General features: G+C 42.1%; 1 long non-coding RNA gene across 1 annotated transcript in view; it reads left to right on the forward strand.

The window, feature by feature from the left end:
• The first annotated feature begins 368 nt into the window (after nucleotides 1-368).
• Nucleotides 369-22,970, forward strand: part of LOC122205254 — a 30,723-nt gene continuing 8,121 nt past the window's right edge. Inside the window, exon 1 of the long non-coding RNA XR_006195984.1 lies at nucleotides 369-546. This is a non-coding gene — a long non-coding RNA (uncharacterized LOC122205254). The remainder of the gene's footprint in view (nucleotides 547-22,970) is intronic.

A 22,970-nucleotide genomic window follows, 5' to 3' on the forward strand; every position in this document is an offset into this window, starting at 1 on the left:
TCGCGCTGGCTCTCACCACCTGCTGGTTTGATCTCACCGCTCGCTTGTCATGGGTCCTCAGTGTCTGCTGAATGAAGGAATGAATGAACGAATGGAAGACAAGCCACAAAATACAACATCCCAATAAACTAGGGGAGAAAAAAAGGAAACTAGACCCTAAACACAACACTGCACAGAAGCGCGGGTTTGGGGTTCCTAACTGGAACCCTAGCAGGAATGGGGTGCCAGGAATTTGGAAGTGGGAGGAGTAGAAAAACAAACAAACAAACAAACCCTGAGCTAGGACGGGTCTGGGTTCTGATTGGACGCAGTGCGTGTCAATCGCCGCTGCTCCGTCGGTGAGCCTATCTGCTGGCTGGCAACCGGGAAGTTAAGACGCTTGAAGCCTCGCGGGTTCGAATCCCTCCCTGCGAGATCTCCACCGCGTTACTTCGCGGACTCAGTTTGCTCAGCTGCGAAGTGGGGGTGAGAGCACGCCGTGGCACGGACACAGAGAGGCGCGGTCGGAGAAGCACCAGCACCGGGTCCGGCCGAAGTCGGGGCTCGGTAAGTGAATACCCAGCACCGGGGACTTTTGGCCTCACGCCTGTACCGGCAGAGGGCCCGGAGGCAGTTGGAGTAATGATCTGCTCACCCTTCCCCCACTCCCATTTTGTCCTCTCCTCCCAGCTCCTGAAGGGCAGGGACTGTGTCCCGGGGCTCAGCCAGGGCGTAGAGGAGGGCTGGGGAAGGGGAGGGGAGGTAGCTGCTGTGTACTGTTAATATTCCCTAGAAGCTGTTGCCAGAGGGCGGACGGGCGGGGGAGTGCAAGGGGCAGAAAGGCAGCCCCCGTCCTACGATGTCGCCTCCCTCATCTGCACGCACTTTGGATGCCAGCCAGGAAGCCCAGAGCGCGGACACCACACAGCCGAGCCAGCCTGGCCCAGGGGGAACAGCTCAGGAGGAATGAGGGTCTCCTAGCAGCCAGGAACCAGAGAGAGGGAGGCGGGGCGGGGGTGGGGTGGGGTGCGGTGGAGGGACATCTGAGTTGCCAGAAAACTTACAACGTGCCAGGATCCATGGCAAGACCTTCCTAGAGGGAAGTCCTCTCGTTGTCCCCATTTCACACATGGGGAAACCGAGTCTCAAAAACATTACAGCTAGTTAGTGCTTTGAACCCACGCGAGGACGATTCTCCAGCCGTGCTCTTTGTCCTACATCACGCGGCCTCTGGAGGGACTCGAGGAGGGAGAGACATCTGCACATTAGCAAGGGGGACTCCCGAAGTGCTATCTTGGGGCCAGAGAAAGATGGGCGCGCCCTCACATACCCTGTGCCCCGGGTCCCTCTGCTTGGGCTCTTCCTGAGCTGGTCCTTGCGTTTCCTCTGAACTTCTGAAGAGCGTTTCTTCTGGATTCACCAGTCAGACCAGAGGTGGGGCCGGGGGCGGGAAGCAAAGACAAAGTAGGTTTCACCCCTGTGTGCTGGAGAGGCTGAGGCAGCTGAACATCATTGGCCCAGCCGGCAGTCGTGGCAGTGGGAAGCGGGTACCCTGGAGGATGGGGCCCGTGGAGAGACCCTTGCAAAGCGCACACAAGTGAGGAAGGACCACAAGATGGGCTGGTGGCCCCCCGGATCCCCTACCTTCTCCCTGGGGCCAGATTCACCCTCAGATTCCAGGGCCCTCCCCTCTGTGTCCCAGCACTGCCTGGAATGAAGTTCCCACATTCCCCAGAGTTCCCTGGGCTCTGGGCTAGACTCTGGGCTTCAAGCTGAACTCATCCTCATCTGTAGCCTCACATCTTCACCCACCTGGCCTCCCTGCTGGGCACGTCGTGGCCCCTCAGCCATCCTGATCAGGGCAGGAAGCTTTGCTGGTGCCAGCAGTGGGTACCAGAGTTGGCCACACTGACTTAAGGCCATCAGCAGCCCCGCAGGGCCCCAGCCTTGCCCATACCCTCTCCAGCTGGCTCAGCTCAAGGCCAGGCTCTTCCAGCCCTTTGGACACCAGTTCAAACAGCTCCCTGTCCAGCCGGCTGGCCTCCAGCCAGGCCAGATCCTGAAAGATGCCCCGTTAACTCCCCCAGCGCGGCATATCTAAAGCCCCCGTGCCCCACCTTCTCCTGAAGCCTGCCTCCCCCCATTTCTGTTGGATTTGACATTCGCCCTGTGGCCCAGACTCCCAGGACTGCCTCCCCCCAGCCTTGCCTGGGGACCCTGCCCAGGTTCCAGCTGGCTGGCAAGCCCAGCCAAGCATCACGGCTCCCGAGACATCCCTGAGTGACAGGAAACAACTCGCTCCTTCCAAGAGGCGAAGCTCTGACAAACACTCACTAGGAAATAATAAAGTGGCAAAATAATTCTGCATCGGACACACTTACCAGAGCAGAAAGCGTCTGTGGAGGAGACAACATCTTGTACCATCTATCTTCCTTAAATCCCCACGCTGTGACAAAGTGGAGGGCAAAATCATGATGAATGATCGGACACATTTAGCCAGTACCTGTGCTCTGTAACGAGCGTGGCCCGGGAAAGGGGCTCTAATGAAGATCTGTGCCCCCCGCCCCAAACTGGGCCTCGTCAGAAACAAGTCTTTATTACAAAATTGGCGCCTGGTTTTCATACCACGAAGGCTGGAGGCGCGAGGCGTGACATGAATTAACGCCGGCACCTGCAGGGTCAGCCCAAGCCTTGCTGGCGGTACAGAGACAAACGGGTTCGGCTCCCGCCACCACCCTGCGTCTGGTTGACAAGGCGCCAGTCGCCTTCCGATTGTGCGGGAACACGCCTAGGTTTTGTTCCTACCCGGCCCGCCATCATTTATTCTGCTGCCTCATTTGAATATGATGAATACTGTAGTCCTTTATTTGTTCACAACAACCAAATAATTGTAGATCCGTGGGCTTCGGGGCAATTAATCACATTTTTCCCTCCACCAATCCACTATAAACATGACATTGAACAATAAAGTACATTAACCTCTGCTTTGCACAAAACTTTGCTTATTTAAACACTGCAAGGTTATTTGTTTTCCTTCTTGCCCAGGCCCCTGCTGCAGGGGAAGGGTGGTGAGGGGAGAAGCCCCACCCCATAACCAGCAGGGGCTCTCTGCCCCGTCCTGGCCCCCAGCTCAGCCACGCGTGGGGCAGGGAGCAGGCAGGTGTGGGCTGCAGGTATTGGGGTGCACATCTCCAGGGCAGTGCCTGTGATCTGCCAACGTGTGTGCAGATGTGTGTGAGTGTGCATAGGTGTTCCTGGATAGGACTATGGGTGTATATTTGTGTGAATGTGTTTGCTTTACGTGTGTATTCAAATGCACGTATATGTTTGCCTGAGTTCTCAGAACAGAGATTCTGAGGACAAGAGCTACGAGTGTGTGTGTGTTTATATATAGGTGTGTATTGTGTGTGTGTGTGTGTGTGTGTGTGTGCATGTATGTGTCTCTGTGTGTGCAGAAGCATTCCAGTGTGTATGCATGTGTGGCAATTTTAAAAAGTGGTCACAAATCCCATCAAGAGGTGGGATCGGGGAGCCTGGGTGGTTCAGTTGGTTAAGCGTCAGACTCTTGATTTCGGCTCAGGTCGTGATCTCACAGTTCGTGGTTTCGAGCCCCACATCGGGCTCTGTGCTGATGGCATGAAGCCTGATTGGGATTCCCTCTCTCTCTCTCTCCCTCTCTCTCTCTCTCCCCTTCTCCCTCCCTTCCTCCCCTGCTCACATACTCTCTCCCTCTTAAAATAAATAAGTAAACATTTTTTAAAAAGAGATGGGGTCTGTGTCCTCCCCCTCCTGAATCTGAGTGGGCTTGTGACTACTTCAAGTGAATGAAAATGACAGGGGTGACACTGTGATTTCCAAAGCTGGGTCATAAAAGGCCACGCGGCATCCACCTTGCTCACAGGAGCATTCACTCTCGGAGTCCTGAGCTGCCATTTCAGAGGCCAGCTACTCCCAGGCTACCAGGCCAGGGAGGCCACATGGAGAGGGCCTGAGACTTGAGGAGGGAGAGGGACGCCCGTGGAGCACCAGCCGTGTAAGTCATTTCAGCCCAGGTGCCAGACACGTGAGTGCACATGCCTCCAGCCACTTAATTCTTCCCAGCTGAGGCCCTTGTCATGGGGGCACAGAGACAAGCCGTCCCCACAGAATCCAGGAACATAGGAAAATGGTTGTCGCTCAATGCCACCGCGTTTGGGGTAGCCTGCTGTGTAGCCATAGATAAGTTCAATAGCATGTATTATATATGTGCGTTCAATGCATCTTGTGACTGCGTGTGTACCTGCAGCTGTGCATGTACTGGATGTGTGCACGTCTCAGGGTGTCTCAGAATAGGGGTTCCCAGGGCACCTGAGAGTCTAAGCACGTGTGTTTGACGTGTATGCGTGCCGGTGGTATATATGAGCAGGTACACATGTGTGCACAGTGCATTAATTCCTTCACTCAGCAAATATTTACTAAGCACCTGCCGTGCCACTCTCTCTTTGTTCTTCAGGGAAGAAAACAAAGGTCGTATCTTCCTGGAGCTTTCCTTCTAACAGAGATAGACAGTAAACGATAAACCTAAACAATTTTTAAAAAATTATGTAGTATGTTTACATGATCCAGGCAAGGGGATCAGCCAGGATAAGGGCCCCAAGGTGGGAGCACAGGGCCAAGTTCAAGGATTAGCAAAGAGGTGGAGTAAGAGAGAGTTGTAAGGGACTCAGTGTGAGCCAGGTGACAGGGGCCACTTCACAGAGTCCTTGGCTCTCTCACAGGGACTTGGCTTTTAATTCTGCGTGAAACGTGGAGCCGTTGCAGGGTTCTGAGCCTGCTGTTTTCTAACCAGCTTTTAAAAAGGAGGATCACACTGGGGCTTTTCCAAATAGACTCTGGGGTAAGGGTAGAGTAGGGAGACCAGTTAGGAGCCCAGCCCTATAGACCAGTGGTCCGTGATAGTGGTCTGGACCCGGGTGGTAGTGGTGAGAAGTGGTTTATTGTGGATATTTGGGGAAAGTCCAGGAAACAAGATTTCCTGATGGACTGGAATGTGAGTGAGAGAGTGGGGTCAGGGATGACTCCAAGATTACTGGCTTAAGAAACTGGAAGGAGAAAATCACCATTAGCCAGGAGGGAGAAGGTTGTGGGAGTAGCATGTTTGTGGCAGGGGTAGATCAGGATATATGTGTACCTCTGTGTCATCATATGCATTTATGTGTATGTGAGTGTGTGTAAGTATGTGTGCAAGTGTTCGTATGTGTATTTTGATGCCCATGGTGAGTTTGTGTGCTTTTGTATTGTCTGTGAATAAACATTGTGTCTTTAAGAAGAGCCTGGGTTGGGTATTTGCACTATGTGTGTGCATGCGTGTGTGTGTGTGTGTGTGTATGAATATGTAGTGACTTTTTGTGTCTTAGGAGTGACTGTATGTGCACAGCCATGGAGGGATGGTGCTGGGGAGGCCAGCCCCCCTGCCGAAGGGCTTGTCTTGGGTGAGTGGGGTGGAGGTGGGGTTCACATAGGCAGAGCTGTGCCCAACAAGCTCCCACAAGAGGACCCTAGAGCAGGGAGAGCCACGATTTCATGGAGAAGAGGTACTGAAAGCATTAGGCCACCCATGGATGGGGCTGAGCACTCCCTGTGCCAGCTGGTGCCCACATGCCAACAACAGGGGAATGGCCAAATGGACTGTGCTTCTCTGCAGGATGGAATATGGTGTTGCCTTCTAAAAGGGCATCTTTGACCTTGGCCGCAGCAACTTCTTACTCAACACATCTCTGGAGGCAAGGGAAACAAAAGCAAAAATGAACTCCTGGGACCTCATCAAAATAAAAAGTTTCTGCACAGCGAAGGAAACAATCAGCAAAACTAAAAGGCAACCGACAGAATGGGAGAAGATATTTGCAAATGACATATCAGATAAAGGGTCAGTATCCAAAATGTATAAAGAGCTTATCAAACCCAACACCCAAAAAACAAATAATCCAGTGAAGAAATGGGCAAAAGACATGAATAGACACTTCTCCAAAGAAGACATCCAGATGGCCGACCGACACATGAAAACATGCTCAACATCACTCATCAGCAGGGAAATAGAAATCAAAACCACAATGAGATACCACCTCACCCCTGTCAGAGTGGGTAACATTAACAACTCAGGCAACAACAGATGTTGGTGAGGATGCGGAGAAAGAGGATCTCTTCTGCACTGCTGGTGGAAATGCAAACTGGTGCAGCCATTCTGGAAAACGGTACGGAGGTTCCTCAAAAAAATTAAAAATAGAACTATCCTACAACCCAGCAATTGTACGACTAGGTATTTATCCAAGGGATACTGGTGTGCTGTTTCGAAGGGGCACATGCACCCCAATGTTTATAGCAGCGCTGTCGACAATAGCCAAAGCATGGAAAGAGCCCAAATGTCCATCGATGGGTGAATGGGTAAAGAAGGTGTGGTATATATATCCAATGGAGTATTACTCGGCAATCAAAAAGAATGAAATCTTGCCATTTGCAACGATGTGGATAGAACTAGAGGGTATAATGCTAAGTGAAATTAGTCAGAGAAAGGCAACTGTCATCTGACTTCACTCATATGAGGAATTTAAGATACAAAACAGTTGAATGAACATAAGGGAAGGGAGGCAAAAATAACATAAAAACAGGGAGGGGGACAAAACATGAGACTTAGAGAACAAACAGAGGGTTACTGGAGAGGGGATGGGCTAAACAGGCAAGGGGCATTAAGGAATCTACTCCTGAAATCGTTGCACTATATGCTAACTAACTTGGATGTAAATTAAGAAAATAAAAAATAATGAAAAAGAAACCATCATCATCAGAACTTGCACGGTAATAAACGTCCATTCTTTCTTTTTTTCAGTAAAAGAAAATAAAATGGCATCTTTAAGGAACAGTTATTTATTTGGGAAAATTCTCCCCAAATAATGACAAATGTAAAAGGCAGTGTGTTTCATCAGTAAGAGAAGCCAGCAGGTGCATACTCTCTCTGCTCCCAGCCACCGGACTGGCTACAGGGTCTGTGCCTGCATTGTGCTGTCTTCCTTCCCACCAGGTTGAACAGCGGAGCAGCGCTTCCTCCTCAAGGAAGCATCCATCCCCTCCTCCCCAAAGGAACCTCATTCCACCTTTCCTTCACTGTGGCCCTGACTGCAGCTGCCAGGTCAGGTGTGGTATCATTCCTAGAGAAGGTTCATTCCCAGAGCCTCAGGTACATAGTGTGTGGCCACTGATTTGGTGAACTCATTCTTTTCTATTCCAATCAGAAAAGAGTATCTAGGGGTGCCTGGGTGGCTCAGTTGCTTGAGCGTCCGACTTCTGCTCAGGTCACGATCTCCCGGTACCAGGGTTCAAGCCCCGCGTCGGGCTCTGTGCTGACAGCTTGGAGCCTGGATCCTGCTTCGGGTTCTGTGTCTCCTTCTCTCTCTGCCCCTCTCCCACTGGCGGTCTCGCTGTCTCTCAGAATAATAAATAAACATTAAAAAAAAAAAAAACACTGAAAAACTTTTAAAAAAAGAAAAAGTATCTAAAACAGAGCAACCCTAGTTGTTGGTAGTTTTGTAGTTTTTTTCCAAGGTTATATTAACTCTCCCGTGCTCTGTCATAAAATAGTCGAAGTTGATGTGGATTGCCTCCAGATTATACAAAACATTACATTAGATCAACGTAACAATAGATCATTACATCAGTGACTTCCTGCTGATAGGGCCGGACAAACAAAAAGTGACTAGTTCACTGGAGGTTTTGGGAAGACACATGCATACCAGAGGGCATGTATATATTTATCGTTTATGTAAACAGTATTGTGTAACATTGACATTCTCTTATTTATTTTTTCCAACTGGCATTATGTTTTTAAGATCTGTCCGTGGTGCTGCGTGTACTTGTGATCCTTTGCTTCATAATAATAGTGAAGGCCAACCCAGAGCGCTCTTACGTCTTCTGACAAATCTGCAGCAAGCATCCTTATGGATTTCCCATTGTGCACATATGTTAGAATGTCTGTGGATCTGAGTGTGTGTGCGCTTAATTTGCATAAGTACTTTGGGCCCGCTCTCCAAAGAGGCTTTACCAATTTACACTCCCATTGGCCATGTGTGAGGGATCCTATCTTCCTCATTTCTGCCATTAATTGGTATGACCCAGCTTTCCAGTTTTTGCCAGTCTAAAGGTGTAAAGTGCTATCTTGTTTTAATTTGCATTTCTTTGACTGCTAATGAGTTTGAGCATCACTTCATGCGCTTATTAGCTTTGGGGGTTTCTTTTTCTGTAAATTGCCTGTCATATCATTTGCCCATTTTTCTATTGGAGTTGATGTCCTCTTCTTGTTGCTTTTACAGAGTTCCTCGTATATTTTAGATGTTAATCCCTTGTCAGTTTTAGACTTTGGAAAAAAAAAAATCTCAGTCCTATCATCTGACTCTTAATTGGTCCGTGTTATTTATTTATTTATTTTTTCTATGAAACACAACTTCTTAATTTTGATATAATCAGATTCAGCAAATTTGTGTGTGATGGTTTGTGCTTTTCAAGCTTGATTAAATAAGCCTCCTTGCCTTTCCCTAAGCCTGAAGATACCCTCCCACGTTTGTTTCCACAAACACTATGAGTTTTAGCTCTCAGTTTTAGATCTTTAATTTACGTAGGGCTCCCCTCCTTGTACGTGAGGCTAAAAAGGGACTCAGTTATGATTTTCTTAGTAGATTGAGCCATTTTTCACCAGTCTGTGTCAAATCATCCCTTCTCTCCCCAGTGGTTTGCAGTGGCTCCTCCTTCATCCGAGTTAAGTTCTCGTGCTTATGTGGATAGGTCTTGGTGTTCTGTTTTGTTCCGTTGATACACTTATCTATTCTTGTGCTAACACTGTAGTATTTTTTTTTTTTTATTATGGCTTTATAGTAGGTCTTACCATTTGGTAGGGAAAGAGCATCATTGCTCCTTTTTATTTTATTTTGTTTTTTTTGAAGTTGACTTAGTTCTTCACGTACTTTTCATGACTCCATGTAATTTTTGGAGTAGACTTTACCAAGTTTACTTTTTAAAGAAAATAACCCATGGGGCGCTGGGTGGCTCAGTCGGTTAAGCGTCCGACTTTGGCTCAGGTCATGATCTCACGGTTCATAGTTCAAGCACTGCATTGTGGGCTCTGTGCTGACATGACAGCTCAGAGCCTGGAACCTGTTTCGGATTCTGTGTCCTCTTCTCTCTCTGTCCCTTGCCGGCTCTCTCTCTCTCTCTCTCTCTCTCTCTCTCTCTCAAAAATAAATATTTAAAAAAAAAGGAAAAAAAGAAAATACCCCTATACACCTGCTTATACATGTAATTGTACTTATGACTGAGTTTGTAGTGAATTTCTTAATTAGTCTGGGGAGAGTGGACTTGGTTATAATAAGATTTAAGCCATCCTATCCAAGGGTTGTCCATTATTCAAGTTTTCAAGTTCCGTTCATTAGAGATCCTTATAAGTTCTTGGCTTAGTTCTCACATAACGATCTAATTTTTGTTGTGATTGTGATGCATTGCATTTTTTATGGCATTTTCTTCTGTTTATGATTTCTTTTATTACCTATTATATTCATTTCACTTTTTGGTTTTTCATTTTTTATTATATTTTCTAGTTAGTGATTGCTGGTGTAGAAGAGTATTGATTTTTGTAGGTAAATTTTGTATCTGAGCAATCTTAGCTGAATTCTCTTATTCTGATAATTTGTCTGTTAATTCTATTGGTGCCCGTTGGAATGGTGAGTCACATCTATAACCAATGACAGTTTAAAAAAAATTTTTTTAATGTTTATTTATTTTTGAGACAGAGAGAGACAGAGCATGAGCAGGGGAGGGGTAGAGAGAGAGAGAGGGAGACACAGAATCTGAAGCAGGCTCCAGGCTCCAAGCTATCAGCACAGAGCCCGATGTGGGGCTTGAACTCACAAACCGTGAGATCATGACCTGAGCCAAAGTTGGATGCTTAACTGACTGAGCCACCCAGGCACCCCATAACCAATGACAGTTTTAGGTCTTTCCTCCCAAACTTCACAATCCTATTTCCTCATAGTATTATTTCAAACTTCTAATACTTCAATAAACAGTGTGAGTTAAGTTATTAGGGTCATCTGTGTTAAGTTATTAGGGTCATATGCCCAGGACGTAAAGATATATGCCTAAAATTTTTCTCTTATGTATATTACTTGTTTGGGGATGTATAGACCTTATCAAGTTCAGTAAATTTTTTTCTACTCCAAGTTTTATAAGAGTTTTTTTAAAATTGTTTTAATGTTTATTTATTTTGAGAGAGAGAAAGACAATCAGGGGAGGGGCAGAGAGAGAGGGAGAGAGAGAAACCCAAGCAGGCTCTGTGCTAGTAGCACAGAGCCTGATGTGGGACTCAAACCCACGAACCACTAGTTCATGACCTGAGCTGAAATCAAGAGTCAAAGACTTAACTGACTGAGCCACCCAGGCATCCCTAAGAGTTTTTCTTGTTTTGTTTTTAATCATAAAAAGGTACTTTACCAGGGCATCTAGGTGACTCAGTCAGTTAAGTGTCTTACTCTTGATTTTGGCTCAGGTCATGATTCCAGGGTCATGGGATTGAGTCCTGTGTCAGACTCCATGCTGAGCATGGAGCCTGCTTAAGATTCTCTGTCTCTCCCTCTGCCCCCTCCCCTGCTTGGGCTCACTCTCTCTCTAAAATAAAAAAGATAAAATTAAATTTAAAAAAAGGTACTGGACCTTATAAAATGCGTTTTCTGCATCAACTGAAATTACCACATACTATTTTTCTCTCTCTGTTAACATTGAATTAAATGGAAAAGTTTTCTGATGCTGAACTATCCTTGAATTCCTTGAATACTATGTGTTATTTTTAAATACATTTTTAATGTATCTTTAATACATGGGAGTCAGCAATGTTTTGTTTAGGATTTTTGCATCTGCTTAAAAGTTAAATAGTCCTATAGTTTCTCTTTTTGCTTAGTTCTTGTCTGATTTCAGAAGTAGGATTATATTAGTCCTACAAAATTAGCTGGGCAGAGTTTACTCTTTCTCTCTTTTCTTTTTCTTTTTTTTTTTTTAATGCCCCTTACCCATTTAGCCCATCCCCCCACCCATAACCCCTCCAGTAACCCTCTGTTTGTTGTCTATATTTAAGTCTCTTATGTTTTGTCCTCCTCCCTGTTTTTATATTATTTTTGCCTCCTTCCCTTATGTTCATTCATCTGTTTTGTATCTTAAATTCCTCATATGAGTGAAGTCAGATGATAGTTGCCTTTCTCTGACTGACTAATTTCGCTTAGCATAATACCCTCTAGTTCTAGCCACATAGTTGCAAATGGCAAGATTTCATTCTTTTTGATTGCCAAGTAATACTCCATTGGATATATATACCACACCTTCTTTATCCATTCATCCGTCGGTGGACATTTGGGCTCTTTCCATGCTTTGGCTATTGTCGATAGCGCTGCTATAACATTGGGGTGCATGTGCCCCTTCAAAACAGCACACCAGTATCCCTTGGATAAATACCTAGTCGTACAATTGCTGGGTTGTAGGATAGTTCTATTTTTAATTTTTTGAGGAACCTCCATACCGTTTTCCAGAGTGGCTGCACCAGTTTGCATTTCCACCAGCAGTGCAAAAGAGATTTCTCTTTCTCTGCATCCTCACCAACATCTGTTGTTGCCTGAGTTGTTAGCCATTTTGTCAGCCATTCTGACAGGGGTGAAGTGGTATCTCATTGTGGTTTTGATTTCTATTTCCCTGCTGATGAGTGATGTTGAACATGTTTTCATGCGTCAGTCGGCCATCTGGATGGATGTCTTCTTTGGAGAAGTGTCTATTCATGTCTTTCGCCCATTTCTTCACTGGATTATTTGTTTTTTGGGTGTTGGGTTTGATAAGCTCTTTATACATTTTGGATACTGACCCTTTATCTGATATGTCATTTGCAAATATCTTCTCCCATTCTGTCGGTTGCCTTTTAGTTTTGCTGATTGTTTCCTTCGCTGTGCAGAAGCTTTTTATTTTGATGAGGTCCCAGGAGTTCATTTTTGCTTTTGTTTCCCTTGCCTCCAGAGACATGTTGAGTAAGAAATTGCTGTGGCCAAGGTCAAAGAGGGTTTCTCCTGCTTTCTCCTCGAGGGTTTTGATGGCTTCCTGTCTTTCATCCATTTTGAGTTTATTTTTGTGTATGGTATAACAAAGTGGTCCGGGTTAATTTTTCTGCATGTCGCTGTCCAGTTTTCCCAGTGCCATTTGCTCAAGAAACTGTCTTTATTCCATTGGATATTCTTTCCTGCTTTGTCAAAGATTAGTTGGCCATACGTTTGTGTGTCTATTTCTGGGTTCTCTGTTCCATTGATCTGAGTGTCTGTTTTTGTGTCATCTTTGTTTTCTGGAACAACTTGAAAAGAGTAAAAAATAGCTCCTCCTTAGAAGTTCCATGGAATTTGTACACAGCACCGTGCAAAACCCTCTGGGCCTCAGATTATTTTTGGTTGGGGTGGAGAAAGAGAAGATCTCTGACTACCAGTTTGATCTTCTTAATATTTATTTGTTTGAGTCCATTTATATATCTGTTCAAGTGTGCTTTCTCTTGCACAAATTTTGGCATTTTGTATTTTCTTGTCTGTTCGTGTCTCTTATGTAGGTTATTCAATTTGTTGGAAGGGATTTTTAATATTCTTTTATTATATTAGAAAGATAGTACTTCTGTTTTGCTTTTTAATTCTTTTTTTTTCTTTAAGAACAAACTTTTGTCTTGGTTAATTTCTGCTTTGTTTTCTTCACTGTTTCTTTGATGAGTGTCTTTATCTTATTCTTTCTGTATCCAGTTTGTGCTGTTTTGTTCCTTTTCATTTACCCTTTTCTTTAGAAATATATCTATTTGATGCCATAATTTTCCCACTAACTGTTGTTCTTAGCTGTGACTGTAGTTTTGACAAGTAACATTTTTGTTAACATCTACTTCTAAACATTTCTTTGATCCCTTTAGTACTGTGGTAAAATCCAGGGACCCTGGATCCTGTCGGCCTGGGTTTGAATCCCTGCTAAACTATTACTCACTAGCTGTTTGACCTTGTGCAAGTCACTTAACCTTTCTGTGCCTCACTTTTTTCACTTCTGTAACTAACATTTAAATGAATATCAGCTCATGTAAAGACCACCACAGAACATGACTGCATACAGCAAGTGCTATGTAAATGTAAGCTATTAAAGTTTCCAATCATGGGACCCCTTACCTCCTTTGACTGTTAATTTCTCGTAAGATAGTAATCTTAGGGGTAGGATTCCCTGCTTCCTCTGGAAAGACAGAAGGGAGACACTGTGGGCCCATATGAGGTTGGAGACCTTGATTTATTAGAGGTACCAGTCTTTGTGACTGTGGCTTTCTCCCCCAAAGTCTTCCATGCTAGGCATGAGCAAGGAGAAGATCAGTTGCTTCCGGGATGGACTACTGGCAAGGCAGATGAAAATGTCAAGAATGTCAAGGGCACTGACATGAAAAGGTTCAGGAGATGATTCATGAAAGGCAGAGCAGATTAAATGTGGGGTTTGAAGGAGGAGAAGGGTCAAGGATGACCCCAGGGTTTCTACAGATAGATAGAAGTGTTGGTTCCTAAGATGAGGAAGACAAGAAAGAAACAATCTGGGAGGTAGAGTGCAGAACTGGGATTCAGTTTTGGATATGTGATGCTGGGTTTGGTTTGGCCAGGGCCTGGAGTGTGGGTGAGGGACAGGAGAGGAAGGGGTGAGAAGAGAAAAGTGGGCAGGTCCAGGTAACCAGCTTAGAGGGTATGAACATATGAGTACAAAGAGAACAATGGGAGGGTTGTTTAACATTAAACAGGAGCTGGACATAGTAAATTCTGTTTTAGGAATACCACTGACTCCAGTATGGAGAATGGTTGTAGGAAGAGAGAGCAGAGAAGGGAGACAAGTTGGAAGGGATCTAGCCTTACCAGACACTGGGCATCACCCAGAGATGGTTTCATGGGTGTCTAACCTGCGCAGTCCCATGGGGCTCTGCTTAATGCTCTGCTTTTCCTATCTTGAGATTCTTAATAATTTTATCCTTGTTTTGGGAGTCAAGTCTGATGGGCAGGGGATCATGTGCATGGGCAGAAGAGATGTACACAATGTGCACGTCTACCATGGTCCCTTGCTGCCCCATTCGAGTACAGCATTTATGATGCCTCATTCATGAGCACAGAATTCAGATGGACCCACAGCCCATGGGGTCTTGTATGTTATAACTGGTTGGTGACCTTTACATTTGAAGGAAATTTGCCCGGATGTAAAAATATTTGGCCCCTTTTCTCCCCCTTAAATATCTTTAAAACGTTGCTCCATTTTTTAAAACATAAAAAATTTATTAAAAACCTGTAGAATCTTGGGGCACCTGGGTAGCTCGGTCAGTTAAGCGTCTGACTTTGGCTCAGGCAATGACCTCATGATTCATGAGTTCGAGCCCCACATCAGGCTCTGTGTTGGCAGCTCAGAGCTTGGAGCCTGCTTTGGATTCTCTCTCTCTCTCTCTCTCTCTCTGCCCCTCCCCCACTCTTGCTCTGTCTCTCTCTCTCTCTCTCTCTCAAAAATAAATAAACATTAAAGAAAATTTAAAAAACCTATAGAATATTTTTTGAAAAAATTCATAAAAGAAACCCTTAGCATCTTAATGCCATCCCAATTTTCTCTTGCACAGAAGTAACTTGGACTTTTTAGCTGAATGCCTAAAGGGTTTTTATTTCATCCTTAAGGAACAGTAATATCACTAAGCCAACTGTCAGTATTAACCATTCTAGATAATTCTCATGGGACAAATATGTGCTTTCAATTTTTAGATTCAAATCTTATATTTCAGAAAATATTTTTTTAATTCAGTTTTTAAGTACTTATTCTGCTTAATCGTTTAGGCTTTTATTCTTTAGGGCCTTCAATTACACATATGTTGGGTCCCCTTTGACCTCTGTATCAATCACTTTCTCTCATATCCCTTTTATCTCTTTCTTTATTTCTGTTTGATTTTTTTCACTTCTCTATTTCATATCCTCCGTTTATCTCACTGTGCCCTGGTGTGTACTCATGCATGTGTTTCTTCTAATTTAATCTTCATTTTGGAATTGATTTTCTTTTCTATGTCCTCCAGTTCCAACAGATTTTTAAAAATCTCCCTGTTGTCTGGCCATCTTGTATCTGAGCTCTTCTGTTTCTGGCCTGTGCTGTTCTTTCAGAGCTTCTCCCATTTTCTTAATTAATTGCTTTCAACCCATTTAGCTTTGTGTCCACATGTGTTCTCTTAGTTTACCAGAGTAGTATCTTGTTTATTTCTATCTTTTTTTTCCTTCCCTTGTAAGAGCCATTGTTTGAAGTTATATTGTATTTCTCTTTTCTCCCTTTCTCTTTCTTTCTTTCTCTCTCTCTTTCTCTCTCTTTTATTTGAATTCAAGTTTGTTAACATGCAGTGTAGTCTAGGCTTCAGGAGTAGAACCCAGTGATTCATCTCTTACATATGACACCCAGTGCTCATCCCAAAAAGTGCCCTCCTTAATGCCCATCACCCATTTAACACATCCACCCACCTCCCCTCCAGCAGCCCTCTCTTTTGTTTCTTAAGTGAAAAAGATGTCATTTCCTAGATTCATAGGAGAAGGTTTTTGTAGAAGGGGCAAGCAGCTTTCCCTACATTTTTAGTTGTTACTATGAAAGGCTTAAATGGCAGTCTTTCTGGGTAACTTTTTCTTCACTTCTCAGAACTAAGCCTGTGTCAGAAAGGCTTACTGCCTTTCTTAGAGTTTCTTAGAACTCTGTGGGCCTTGCTCTTTAAGATAACTCTCTAATCTTCAGACTTTCACTGTCCAGTGTGGTAGTCACTAGCCACATGTGGCTGTGGAACATTCGAAGCATGTCTGATCCGAATGAAGTAAGATGCACACAGAGTTCAAAGATTTAGCAGGAACAAAAAGTAAAATAGCTCATTAATAACTTTTATATTGATTATACATCAAAACAATAATATTTTGAGTTTATTGGATTAATTGAAATATATATTTTTTAAGTTTATTTATTTTGAGAAGGACAGAGAGAGTGAGCAAGAGAGGGGCAGAGGGAGAGGGGGAGAGAGAACCCCAAGCAGGATCTGTGCTGTCAGCACAGAGCCCCATGCGGGGCTGGAACTCACGAATCATGAGATTGTGACCTGAGCTAAAACCAAGAGCCAGACGCCTAACTGACTGAGCCCCCCAGGTACCCTGTAAAATACATTATTAAAATAAATTTAACTTGTTTTCATTCAATTAAAAAATTTTTTTAATGTTTATTTATTTTTGAGAGAGAGAGAGACAGAGTGCTAGCAGGGGAGGGGCAGAGACAGGGAGACACAGAATCTGAAACAGGCTCCGGGCTCTGAGCTGTCAGCACAGAGCCCAATGCAGGGCTTGAACTCACAAACTGTGAGATCATGACCTGAGCTGAAGTCAGTCACCTAACCAACTGAGCCACCCAGACACCCCTGTTTTCATTCAATTTTGAAAGGTGGCTAGTAGAAAATATACAATCACACATTGTGGCTTCCATTTGTGGCTCCCATTATATTTGTATTAGACAGGACCACTTCAGACTTTATATTCTTCTGTCACCATATGGCACCCATATGCTTCCTCTCACACTTCTGGCATGTTATCTGAACCTTTCACTCACCCGACAGTTCCTTCCTTGTTCCATTTGTTCTCTCTTCGAGCAGTTTTCTTTCCAGGTTTTACTTCTGCAAGTGAGTCTTTTCTGGATATCTGCGAAATCCTTGAGGACTTAGACCTCCCACTAGAATTAATCCCCCTCAACACCCTTTCTGTACTCACTCACAGCATGCCAGCTTTGTCCCTGACTCTCAGATCTGCTTGCCCAGGACCTGCTTAGGATGCAGGTTGTTCTCCTTTGGGGTATGCACGTGTTCTAGAGATTTGGGGGCTGTGTCCATCAGCAGTCTGTTTTCAATTCCTGGTGCTCCTGATCCACAGCTACCCTCCTGTCCACGCTGCCTGTATCCTCAGTAGTTCAGCCATGTCTGCCCACACACTGGGTTATGGAGAATCTTGCTCACCTAGTTTTGTAAAGAGATTGTCTGTGGATGTTCTTTCTTTCGCTGCTATATTGATTTTTAGGGAATGTTTAGGAGTATTTCAAAAACTACACTGCTGCCATAATCCCAGTATGATTAGAATTGTCTCGTGTTCTGTTTTTAATTGTTTAACCTATCTGGTACTTATTTTGATGAACAACATGAACTCAGTATCTAACTTTTTTTTCCCATTTTTATTTTTAGCAATTCCACTTTTTCTTATTATAAAAGTTAAATGTATATGTTGAAGAAATAATAAAATATGGATGAGCAAACAGAAAAAAATATAATTTTCCCATGCAGAGAGAATATTTTAATATTTTGATATTTTGATCTATATGCTTCCAGGCATTTTTAAGTTGGCTGACCTTGGGCAAAAATTACTTAATGTCTTTGAGATTCAGTACCATCATCTGTGAAACAGGGGAAATAACATATCTTATTGAACCTAATATACCATCAAGTGTGAGAATCACCTTTTTTTTAATCACTGAGAAAGACAGCAAGACTCTGCCAGTTAAATTATGACACATAAGCAATCAGTTTTAGGTGTGTTGATACATAAAAATTTATTAGTCTTAAGGTCAATTGGATATAATGTATATAAAGTACAATATCTGACAACTATTATTCTATTATGAATCTACTGAAATTTATCTAACCTCCTATTGTTGGGCATCTAGGTTATCTCTAGTTGTAAGCTATTATAAACATTAATAATTCATTAACAGATAAAAGGAAATGGTCAGAAAGTATTAAATCTTTTTTAAAAAAAATTTTAAGGTTTATTTTTGACAGAGACAGAGTGCGAGCATGAGCTGGGGAGGGGCAGAGAGAGAGGGAGACACAGAATCCGAAGCAGGCTCCGGGCTCTGAGCTGTCAGCACAGAGCCTGATGTGGGGCTCAAACTCACGAACTGTGAGATCATGACCTGGGCCGAAGTCAGATGCTTAACCGACTGAGCCACCCAGGTGCCCCAGAAAGTATTAAATCTTAAACCTTAACACAAACCAAGAAATGCAAATCAAAACAACAATGAAATGCCATTTGTACTTTTCAAAATAGGGTTCTTTCGTGTTACAGAAAAATTAGGAAAACCTCAGTCTCTGACAGAATAGTGTAACTAAATAAATCATTATTCATTGGTATTATCAGTCATATAAAAAGATGATATGCAAAGGTGAGCCATTTATAATGCCAAAGGCTACAATTCATAGCAAAAATTTATGTGTATCTGTGCACCTCACAACAGGAGATTCAAGAAGAAACAGAGATAAATTGGTAGTTAGAGGCTTTAATCCACCTCTTGAAGTTTGATGTGTACATAAAAAGTAATAACATAAAAACCCTAAAAATGTAATTAATGAGGTAAATCTCATATATAATCACACTAACCATTAAAATCTGTTATTGCACATTCCCTTCAAATGTTCCTGTAGGTTCATGAAATTGGCTATTTGTTAATTCAAAAAAGACACAAAGGTAGGAACAGTGAGATAACATTCTCTGATCAGAATGCAGTAAAACTAAAAATTAATCACAATATCCAATGCAATTTTTTTTTCTGCCTATAAAATTTAGAACTTGCAAACAATTCTTGGGTCTAGAAGAAATCAAACCCCAAACTTCAAAGTGTTAAGAATATAGTGATAGTGAAAATACTACCTAAGACCTATGAGAGATAAAACAGCACTCAGAGGAAAAATCATAGCTTTTGAATATGTATATTAGAAATTAAGAAAGAATGAACAAAAACATCAGGTTTAGCTCAAGAAATTAGAAAACATAAACCTTACAAAATCAGAAGGAAGGAATCCAAAAGAGAAAAGGGAACACCCATGATTTAGGAAAGAGAAAAAAAAATAGCATTTCTAAATCCAGGTCCTAGTCATTTGGGAGAAAAACAAGAACATATCTGTGGTTTGGTAACCAAGAGACTACACAGTATAATCGTGACAGTTGGGAAATAAATACAAATAGTTACAAGCATCGTAAGAGATATTTTGCCCAAGTTTATGCAAATAAGGTTAAAAACCAGAAAAAAGTGATACTTTTCTTCGGAAAAAATAATTTATCAAAATTGACCCCAGAGGAGAAAGAAATAATAAATCCACAAGTTACCATAGAAGAAATAGAAAAATGCTGCTGAAGATTTACCCACCTTCTTGAAAAATAAACCATCCTGGGCAGTTTTACAGGGGAATTCTACCTATTTCTTTAAGTGCCAGATAATTCCAGTGCCATTTAAACTGTTCCAGGGCCTAAAATTGTTTTTAATGTCCAGATTGGTTTTGTGAAGCAACAGACACACAGATGCACATGCACATCACATATACATACATTTATGAATATTGATATAAAAATCCAAATTAAAATAATAGCAAACAAAATATAACCGTGCTTAAAAACAAAACTAATACACTATGACCAAGGGTTTACTACACATACAAAAATGGTTCAATATTTTTAGTTCTAATAGAATTAATTAAAATCTATTAAAATCAATATTTTAAAATATATTATCTATTATGTGATAAAACAAGAATAGTAAAGTTAATGGTAGGATGTGGGAAGTAGATACATACTTGTTCAGTGCAGCATTCTTTTAACTTTGGTGTATGTTTGAAAAATTTCATAATAAAATGTTGAGAAAATATCTATTAATAGAATTTATCATATTAATAGGTCTAAGGAGGAAGATCATAAGATCATCTTCATAAGCACTGAAAAGGCATTTGACAAAATTCAATATCTATTCTTAATTTTAATGCATTTAATAAAATAGGAAGAGATAGTTACTTCTTCTAACATATAAAATAGATTCATCTCAAGCCAGCATTATGCTTAATGGGGAAAATACTAAAAGCATTCACATTAAAGTCAGGGTAAAACAAAAATGTCCAATATTATGTTGGACTATTATTTAGCATTGTTCTGGAAGAAATAATCAGTATAATTAAAGAAAGATATTAGAAGTATGAAAATAAAGTGAGACATGAAATTATCTTTATTTGTAGATGATAAGATGGAATGATATGATTATATAGCTCTAACCCAAGAGGCTCAGTTGAAAAACTATTATAAAAATAAGATAGTTCAATAATGGGGTTGAGTACAAAATTAAAAGAATTTTATCATAATGAGAAATGTATGATATATGTGTGAATAAACCTTTGAAATACAGAGGGTCACAAATGAGGACTTTAAAAATGGAAAGTTATGTTCTTGGGTAGGAAGATTCAAAGATGACAGTTCTTTTAAAATTAATTTACAGTGTAATGGGATCCCGCTAAAATGCCAACAGTATTATTTAATGAGACCAGCTGATTCTAAAGTTCACATAAAAATGAACAAACCAAAATAGGAAACCAATCTTTTAAATGTCAAAAAATTAAGGAGAAATAGGACACCAGATACTAGAACAGTGTACTTGCATGGTACTTGCGTGTATAGACAGATCATTGGTACAGACTAAAAGTTCAGAATTATTCCCCAATATGCAGAGTAGCTTAGTATATGATAGAGGTGACATTTCAGATCAGTGGGGGAAAGATTCAGTGATATTTTTTGAGATGATTCGATAGTCATCTGGGGGAAAAAGTTGGATCCCTAGTTTGTGCCTTTATAAAAAAAGGTTTATTTTGAAAGAGAGGGAGGGAGGGAGGGAGGGAGGGAGGGTGTGCATGAGTGAGGGAGGGGCAGAAAGAGAGGGAGAGAGAGTCCCAAGCAGATTTGGAGCTGTCAGCGCAGAGCCCGATGCGGGGATTGGTCTCACGAACTATGAGATCATGACCTGAGCCAAAATCAAGAGTTGGACCCTTAACTGACTGAGCCACCCAGGCACCCTAGATCCCTAGTTTGTACCTTACACCACAATATATTTCAGGTGGATCAGAGGTTTAAACAAAAAATGAGACCATAAACCATAGGAGAATGTTTTTATGATCTGGGCAGAATTGATCTTGAAATGGCAAAGGCCTTTCTAGAAACTGCAAAATGATTGGTAAATTCACCTACATTAAAAAAAAAAAAAGTCTACAAGGCAAAACCATCAGAAGCTAAATCCCGCAAACTGCAGATTGGGGGGATAATTTGCAACGCGTCGTAAAGAGCCAGGTTCTCTAACATACAAAGCATTCCTAAAAAGTGAGAAGAACAGAATGACAGCCCCATATGGGAAAAATGTGCAAAGGCTCTAAAGCATGCATTCTCAATATGTGTCAGATGGTCCCCAAGGGGGCAAAAATTGTTTCTTAGGGAGCAGAGTATCTCAGATATTACAATGGTTCATGGCCATCCAAAGCTCCGCTCTGAGGAATAAATCTTATTCCTTATTATTCAATTTCTGTTGATAGGAAGAAATTATATTAAATTTTTAATTGGTTGGTTAAACAGATATATTTATTATAATATAAATTATAAGAAAACAGTTGTAATAATTAAAGCAAAATTTTCTGTTTTTAGGGTTGATTGATGAAGGGTTGAGAAGATACAAATCTCAAAAAATGGTTGACAGAAAAGAACATACAGATGGTCGTTGGTCATATAAAAAGAAGCTCACGTAAAAACCTTACAGGAATGTTCAAAGCAGCACTATTCATAATAGCCAAATGGTGGAAACAGCCCAAATGCCCATCAACTGATGAATGGATAAAATGTGGATCCATAGATCCATGGATAAAATGGATCCATGCAATGAAATAAGACTGCCTTAAGTAAGGAACAAGGGGCAGGCATCTGCTACAACATGGATGAACTCTGACACCGCGCTAAGTGAAAGAAACCAGTCACAATAGAGCACCTATCGTGTGGTTCTGTTTATATGAAATGTCTCGAAAAGGCAAATCTATAGAGGAAGTGGTTGCTTAGGGCTGGGGGTGATGGGGTATTTGGAAGAGTGATTTGCAAAGGGTACACGGTTTCCTTTGGGGTGATGAAATGTTCTAAAACTGATTGTGGGGTCACAACTCTGACTATACTAAAAGTATAGTGGGAAACTCAGTAGGCCGGGAGTCTGACTTTGGCTCAGGTTGTGATCTTGTGGTTCCTGGCTTTGGCCCCACGTCGGGCTCTGCACTGACAGCTTGGAGCCTGGAGCCTGCTTCAGATCCTGTGTCTCCCTCTCTCGCCCTCTCCCGCTTGTGCAGTCTCTCTCCCGTCCCCCCCCCCCAAAAAAAAAAACCAAGTAAAAAATAAACATTAACAAAAATTTTTTAAGGCACTGGATTGTACACTTTAAATGGCTGAGTTGTTTGAACATGAATTACAGCCAATAAAGCAGTTACCAGAAAAATAAGCAATAGTTCTCAGTCTTAATGGTTCTTAGTCTTTCTTTGGGATGGCCTACTTAGTATCTCTCAAAAGCTGTCCCCAGATGTGGATACTGTCCACAGAAAAATTCGTACATGCAGAAAAGTTTGCATTTAATTTCAATGAGTTTAAGGACCCCTAGACTCCCTAGGAGTAGCTCAGCTTAAGAACTTCTGCAAAATATTTAGTAACATGGAAATAGTTTCATTAATTGCCATTCAGTGGAAAATGCAGTCTTTTAAAGATAGAATGATTAGAATGAATTCATTTCTGTCGTGCGCATCAACTCTTCTCTTTCTGGAATATTTCTCATTTATTCTTGTACTTTTCTCATGTAGCCGGGTCTCCTTTTATGTCAGGTCGTATGGTTCTCTTCATAAAGCTGCACTTCTTTTTTTGTTATTTAATAATTTGTGTTACCCTCTTCAATTGTATTTTTATTCCAGTATTACTTTACATTTTTAACTTTTTTTTTTAACGTTTATTTATTTTTGAGACAGAGAGAGACAAAGCATGAATGGGGGAGGGGCAGAGAGAGAGGGAGACACAGAATCGGAAGCAGGCTCCAGG

This window comes from Panthera leo, chromosome D4 (genome assembly GCF_018350215.1).
Source record: "Panthera leo isolate Ple1 chromosome D4, P.leo_Ple1_pat1.1, whole genome shotgun sequence".
In the NCBI taxonomy this organism is placed as follows: Eukaryota; Metazoa; Chordata; class Mammalia; order Carnivora; family Felidae; genus Panthera; species Panthera leo.